Genomic DNA, 8,631 nt, shown 5'->3' on the forward strand with positions numbered 1-8,631 from the left:
TTTAAGAAAGAATACCTAAAAAAAAATGAAAAGAAAGAAAATAATAATTAAAGAGCAGCAGTAAAATAACAATAGTGAGGCTATATACAGGGGGTACCGGTACCAAGTCAATGTGTGGGGGCACTGGTTAGTCGAGGTAATTGAGGTAATATGTACATGTAGGTAGAGTTATTAAAGTGACTATGCATAGATAATAAACAGAGAGTAACAGCAGCGTAAAAGAGGGGGGGAATGCACATAGTCTGGGTAGCCATTTGATTTGATGTTCAGGAGTCTTATGGCTTGGGGGTAGAAGCTGTTTTGAAGCCTCTTGGACCTAGACTTGGCGCTCCGGTACCGCTTGCCGTGCGGTAGCAGAGAGAACAGTCTATGACTAGGGTGGCTGGAGTCTTTGACCTTTTTTGTCATACTGAACGTAGCCCAGGCAAATGCAATCGAGCAAAGCGCTATGGCATTGATCAACCCATGTTTTTGGTATTTTATTAGGATCCCCATTAGCTGTTGCAAAAGCAACAGCTACTCTTCCTCAAAACATGAAACATGACGTAATACAGAACATTAATAGACAAGAACAGCTCAAGGATAGAACTACATAAATTAAAAAACGGCACACATAGCCTACATATCAATACATACACACAATATCTAGGTTAAATAAGGGAGAGGCGTTGTAATATGAGGTGTTGCTTCATCTGTTTTATTTACCAGGTTTGCTGTTCATTTGAGCAATATGAGATGGAAGGGCGTTCCATGCAATAATGGCTCTATATATATACAGTGGGGAGAACAAGTATTTGATGCACTGCCGATTTTTCAGGTGTTCCTACTTACAAAGCATGTAGAGGTCTGTAATTTTTATCATAGGTACACTTCAACTGTGAGAGACAGAATCTAAAATCCAGAAAATCACATTGTATGATTTTTAAGTAATTAATTTGCATTTTATTGCATGACATAAGTATTTGATCACCTACCAACCAGTAAGAATTCCGGCTCTCACAGACCTGTTCGTTTTTCTTTAAGAAGCCCTCCTGTTCTCCATTCATTACCTGTATTAACTGCACCTGTTTGAACTCGTTACCTGTATAAAAGACACCTGTACACACTCAATCAAACAGACTCCAACCTCTCCACAATGGCCAAGACCAGAGAGCTGTGTAAGGACATCAGGGATAAAATTGTAGACCTGCACAAGGCTGGGATGGGCTACAGGACAATAGGCAAGCAGCTTGGTGAGAAGGCAACAACTGTTGGCGCAATTATTAGAAAATGGAAGAAGTTCAAGATGACGGTCAATCAACTTCGGTCTTGGGCTCCATGCAAGATCTCACCTCGTGGAGCATCAATGATCATAAGGAAGGTGAGGGATCAGCCCAGAATTACACGGCAGGACCTGGTCAATGACCTGAAGAGAGCTGGGACCACAGTCTCAAAGAAAACCATTAGTAACACACTACGCCGTCATGGATTAAAATCCTGCAGCGCACGCAAGGTCCCCCTGCTCAAGCCAGTGCATGTCCAGGCCCGTCTGAAGTTTGCCAATGACCATCTGGATGATCCAGAGGAGGAATGGGAGAAGGTCATGTGGTCTGATGAGACAAAAATAGAGCTTTTTGGTCTAAACTCCACTCGCCGTGTTTGGAGGAAGAAGAAGGATGAGTACAACCCCAAGAACACCATCCCAACTGTGAAGCATGGAGGTGGAAACATCATTCTTTGGGGATGCTTTTCTGCAAAGGGGACAGGACGACTGCACCGTATTGAGGGGAGGATGGATGGGGCCATGTATCGCGAGATCTTGGCCAACAACCTCCTTCCCTCAGTAAGAGCATTGAAGATGGGTCGTCGCTGGGTCTTCCAGCATGACAATGACCCGAAACACACAGCCAGGGCAACTAAGGAGTGGCTCCGTAAGAAGCTTCTCAAGGTCCTGGAGTGGCCTAGCCAGTCTCCAGACCTGAACCCAATAGAACATCTTTGGAGGGAGCTGAAAGTCCGTATTGCCCAGCGACAGCCCCAAAACCTGAAGGATCTGGAGAAGGTCTGTATGGAGGAGTGGGCCAAAATCCCTGCTGCAGTGTGTGCAAACCTGGTCAAGACCTACAGGAAACGTATGATCTGTAATTGCAAACAAAGTTTTCTGTACCAAATATTAAGTTCTGCTTTTCTGATGTATCAAATAATTATGTCATGCAATAAAATGCAAATTAATTACTTAAAAATCACACAATGTGATTTTCTGGATTTTTGTTTTAGATTCCGTCTCTCACAGTTGAAGTGTACCTATGATAAAAATGACAGACTACATGCTTTGTAAGTAGGAACACCTGAAAAATCGACAGTGTATCAAATACTTGTTCTCCCCACTGTATATATATATATACAGCTGTGGAAAAAATTAAGAGACCACTGCAAATGTTTCTTAAATCAGCATCTCTACATGTATGACAGCCATTCCATTCCAGTGTCTATTGAATTCCAACACAGGCACACCTCATTCTACTGAATTAGGTACTGATTAGGTGATCACATGAACCAAATTTTATTTAACGAGGAAAAGTATAAAAACCACTGCTCTGGTCATCACTATCCGCTTGCAATAGGACCAGCTGGATGGCAAAAACAGTGCTAATAGTACCTCAAAAGTAATATTAATAAAAAAAATAACTATTGACCATGCCAAAACAGTTGAAAAGGAAAGTTTTGAGTGAGGAAAAGAAGGGTTCAATTCTGGCTTTACTGGCATAGTGATACAGTGAGCGTCAGGTTGCTTCCATCCTTAAGATTTCAAAGACGGCGGTTCATAAAAACAAGGTCAAGCAGCAGACATTGGGCACAACAAAGCTACAGACCGGCAGTCGGCGAAAACGACTCTCTACTGACCGGGATGACCACCAACTCATTAGAATGTCACTCAACAACCGTAGGATGACATCAAGTGACCTACAAAAAGAATGGCAAACGGCAGCTGGGGAGAAGTGCACGGCGAGTACGGTTCAAAACAGGCTCCTAGGGGCAGGGCTGAAGTTGTGCAAAGCTAGAAAAAAGCCCTTCATCAATGAGAAGCAAAGAAGAGCCAGGCTGAGGTTTGCAAAAAAACATAAGGATTGGACCGTAGAGGACTGGAGTAAGGTCATCTTCTCTGATGAGTCCAGTTTTCAGCTTTGCCCAACACCTGGTTGTCTACTGGTTAGACGGAGACCGGGAGAGGCCTACAAGCCACAGTGTCTCGCACCCACTGTGAAATTTGGTGGAGGATCAGTGATGATCTGGGGGTGCTTCAGCAAGGCTGTAGGCCTCTAAAAAGTATTTAGTCAGCCACCAATTGTGCAAGTTCTCCCACTTAAAAAGATGAGAGAGGCCTGTAATTTTCATCATAGGTACACGTCAACTATGACAGACAAAATGAGATTTGTTTTCTCCAGAAAATCACATTGTAGGATTTTTAATGAATTTATTTGCAAATTATGGTGGAAAATAAGTATTTGGTCAATAACAAAAGTTTCTCAATACTTTGTTATATACCCTTTGTTGGCAATGACACAGGTCAAACGTTTTCTGTAAGTCTTCACAAGGTTTTCACACACTGTTGCTGGTATTTTGGCCCATTCCTCCATGCAGATCTCCTCTAGAGCAGTGTTGTTTTGGGGCTGTCGCTGGGCAACACGGACTTTCAACTCCCTCCAAAGATTTTCTATGGGGTTGAGATCTGGAGACTGGCTAGGCCACTCCAGGACCTTGAAATGCTTCTTACGAAGCCACTCCTTCGTTGCCCGGGCGGTGTGTTTGGGATCATTGTCATGCTGAAAGACCCAGCCATGTTTCATCTTCAATGCCCTTGCTGATGGAAGGAGGTTTTCACTCAAAATCTCACGATACATGGCCCCATTTATTCTTTCCTTTACACAGATCAGTCGTCCTGGTCCCTTTGCAGAAAAACAGCCCCAAAGCATGATGTTTCCACCCCCATGCTTCACAGTAGGTATGGTGTTCTTTGGATGCAACTCAGCATTCTTTGTCCTCCAAACACGACGAGTTCAGTTTTTACCAAAAAGTTATATTTTGGTTTCATCTGACCATATGACATTCTCCCAATCCTCTTCTGGATCATCCAAATGCACTCTAGCAAACTTCAGACGGGCCTGGACATGTACTGGCTTAAGCAGGGGGACACGTCTGGCACTGCAGGATTTGAGTCCCTGGCGGCGTAGTGTGTTACTGATGGTAGGCTTTGTTACTTTGGTCCCAGCTCTCTGCAGGTCATTCACTAGGTCCCCCCGTGTGGTTCTGGGATTTTTGCTCACCGTTCTTGTGATCATTTTGACCCCACGGGGTGAGATCTTGCGTGGAGCCCCAGATCAAGGGAGATTATCAGTGGTCTTGTATGTCTTCCATTTCCTAATAATTGCTCCCACAGTTGATTTCTTCAAACCAAGCTGCTTACCTATTGCAGATTCAGTCTTCCCAACCTGGTGCAGGTCTACAATTTTGTTTCTGGTGTCCTTTGACAGCTCTTTGGTCTTGGCCATAGTGGAGTTTGGAGTGTGACTGTTTGAGGTTGTGGACAGGTGTCTTTTATACTGATAACAAGTTCAAACAGGTGCCATTAATACAGGTAACGAGTGGAGGACAGAGGAGCCTCTTAAAGAAGAAGTTACAGGTATGTGAGAGCCAGCAATCTTGCTTGTTTGTAGGTGACCAAATACTTATTTTCCACCATAATTTGCAAATAAATTCATTAAAAATCCTACAATGTGATTTTCTGGAGAAAAAAAATCTCAATTTGTCTGTCATAGTTGACGTGTACCTATGATGAAAATTACAGGCCTCTCTCATCTTTTTAAGTGGGAGAACTTGCACAATTGGTGGCTGACTAAATACTTTTTTTCCCCCAGTGTACAAGGTTGTCCTGGAAGAAAACTTGCTTCCTTTTGCTCTGACATTGTTCCCCAACTCTGAGGATTGGTTTTTCCAGCAGGACAATGCGCCATGCCACACAGCCAGGTCAATCAAGGTGTGGATGGAGGACCACCAGATAAAGACCCTGTCATGGCCAGCCCAATCTCCAGACCTGAACCCCATTGAAAACTTCTGGAATGTGATCAAGAGGAAAATGGATGGTCACAAGCCATCAAACAATGCCGAGCTGCTTGACTTTTAGCGCCAGGAGTGGCATAAAGTCACCCAACATCAATGTGAAAGACTGGTGGAGAGCATGCCAAGACGCATGAAAGCTGTGATTGAAAATCAGGGTTATTCCACCAAATATTGATTTCTGAACTCTTCCTAAGTTAAAACATTACTATTGTGTTGTTTAAAAATGAACATGAACTTATTTTCTTTGCATTATTCGAGGTCTGACAACACTGCATCTTTTTTGTTATTTTGACCAGTTGTCATTTTCAGCAAATAAATGCTCTAAATGAGAATATTTTTATTTGGAATTTGGGAGAAATGTTGTCAGTAGTTTATAGAATAAAACAAAAATGTTAATTTTACCCAAACACATACCTATAAATAGTAAAACCAGAGAAACTGATAATTTTGCAGTGGTCACTTAATTTTTTCCACAGCTGTATATATATATATATATATATATATATATATATATATATATATATATATATACACACACACATATACATATACACACACACATATACATATATGTATATGTGTGTGTATATATGTATATATATATATATATATATATATATATATATATATATATATATATATATATATATATATATATATGTATATGTGTGTGTGTGTATATATATATATATATATAATACGCTTTCTTTAATTTGATCTGGATTTGGGGACTGTGAAAAGACCACTGGTGGCATGTCTGGTGGGGGAAGTGTGTGTGTCAGAGCTGTGTGTAAGTTGACTATGCAAACAATTTGGAATTTCAACACATTAATGTTTCTTATAAAAATAAGAAGTGATGCAGTAATTGTGTGTAACCAATGGTGTGTTAGATACCACCCACATTCGTTTGCTTGACACCCCCTCATTTTCATACTGGAGGATGAAATACAGAAATACATCAATGAATAAATAATATAAATGAATAAAATGAAAGAAAAATTTGATAAATTATTTAAATAATTATTTATCTAATTATGTGTGCATTATTTATTTATTTATCTATGTGTGCATTTATTTATTTATTCATTTATTTTTAATTACGGCAGGTTTGGTCCTGCATACCCTTAAGATGCTTTTGGGAAACCAGGCCCTGATCATTTGCCCAACCCATCTGCAAAGTAGACAGATTGGAAGGCATGCCAAAGTATTGCGCATTGGTGGATTGATGTATACTGAAGTGCCTCTAAAAAACAAGGTTTTGATGTATGTTTTTTTCACTGTCACCAGAAGGTGGTAGTGTTGCATAACATTCGTCGTCCAGTTGACAGTTTTCAAAATGGAATCCAACCAGACGTTTCAAACACAAAACACAGGTAAAAGAGAGTAATGTGAGCCCATAATGTGACATGTTAGTATGACAAATGGCTAGAATGTTCAGTAGCCGATTTATGGTTAGTTTTCTATCCTCTTAAGAGATCGCTGACAGTTGAACAAGTTACACAGTTGTAATCCAAGCATCTTGCAATATTACAGAGTTCATAGCCCATGTGCAAGCAGCGATAGATGTCAGACAACGTTTCAAGTTACTTTTAGTGTAGGCTAATGTTGTTACTTTTGCCTAAGGGGAAATCAAGGAAATGTATCCCATTGACCTCCCAGATCTATAGTGGCTTGCGAAAGTATTCACCCCTCTTGGAATTAAAATGGATTTTTGGGGGGGTTGTATCATTTGATTTACACAACATGCCTACCACTTTGAAGATGCACATTTTTTTTTTGTGTGAAACAAACAAGAAATAACACACAAAAAAGAACTTGAGCATGCATAACTATTCACCCCCCCCCCCCCCCACAAAGTCAATACTTTGTAGAGCCACCTTTTGCAGCAATTACAGCTGCAAGTCTCTTGGGGTATGTCTCTATAAGCTTGGCACATCTAGCCACTGGGATTTTTGCCCATTCTTCAAGGCAAAACTGCTTCAGCTCCTTCAAGTTGGATGGGTTCCGCTGGTGTACAGCAATCTTTAAGTCATACCACAGATTCTCAATTGGATTGAGGTCTGGGCTTTGACTAGGCCATTCCAAGACATTTAAATGTTTCCCCTTAAACCACTTGAGTGTTGCTTTAGCAGTATACTTAGGGTCATTGTCCTGCTGGAAGGTAAACCTCTGTCCCAGTCTCAAATCTCTGGAAGACTGAAACAGGTTTCCCTCAAGAATGTTCTTGTATTTAGCGCCATATACAGTGGGGAAAAAAAGTATTTAGTCAGCCACCAATTGTGCAAGTTCTCCCACTTAAAAAGATGAGAGAGGCCTGTAATTTTCATCATAGGTACACGTCAACTATGACAGATAAATTGAGATTTTTTTTCCAGAAAATCACATTGTAGGATTTTTAATGAATTTATTTGCAAATTATGGTGGAAAGTAAGTATTTGGTCACCTACAAACAAGCAAGATTTCTGGCTCGCACAGACCTGTAACTTCTTCTTTAAGAGGCTCCTCTGTCCTCCACTCGTTACCTGTATTAATGGCACCTGTTTGAACTTGTTATCAGTATAAAAGACACCTGTCCACAACCTCAAACAGTCACACTCCAAACTCCACTATGGCCAAGACCAAAGAGCTGTCAAAGGACACCAGAAACAAAATTGTAGACCTGCACCAGGCTGGGAAGACTGAATCTGCAATAGGTAAGCAGCTTGGTTTGAAGAAATCAACTGTGGGAGAAATTATTAGGAAATGGAAGACATACAAGACCACTCACCCCGTGGGGTCAAAATGATCACAAGAACAGTGAGCAAAAATCCCAGAACCAAATACTTATTGACCAAATACTTATTTTCCACCATAATTTGCAAATAAAATCATTAAAAATCCTACAATGTGATTTTCTGGAATTTTTTTTCTCATTTTGTCTGTCATAGTTGACGTGTACCTATGATGAAAATTACAGGCCTCTCTCATCTTTTTAAGTGGGAGAACTTGCACAATTGGTGGCTGACTAAATACTTTTTCCCCCCACTGTATTGGAGATTTTTTGTTAACTACTCTGTCTCACTTAAGGGCAGACAACATAACAAACCAATTATATGAATAATGCATGTTGTAGAATGAAACGCCTATATGCCCTATATGCCTAACCAATTAAAGGGTTAAAACAGAGTCATGATGAAATGGCTCTATAGGAATTTTTCCATTACATATATTATAATATGCTTAACAATAGTAGAGACATTTCTTTAGTGCAAATGATGTGCTTCTGAGAAAGGATGGTTCCCTCTAGCTCCCTGCAGCTGGTCTGACGTGTAGTCAAGGACATGGGATGGAGATCAACTTCAAGAACAGATAGACCTGCATTGTTTCCATTTCTCGTTGCTTCTGAGTAACCTGGTCACACGGTCAAGACAAAGAGCCTCAGAATGACCACCGTTTTTCAGTTATTCCTGTCTTTTACTATCTTCCAAGGGCGCAGCTGTGTGGAGATATGAGTAGTAACGGAACTAACATTGTCACCTGTTTGTGCGCTATGAC

Source organism: Coregonus lavaretus, assembly GCF_964263955.1.
Source record: "Coregonus lavaretus genome assembly, chromosome: 11".
NCBI classification, from domain to species: domain Eukaryota; kingdom Metazoa; phylum Chordata; class Actinopteri; order Salmoniformes; family Salmonidae; genus Coregonus; species Coregonus lavaretus.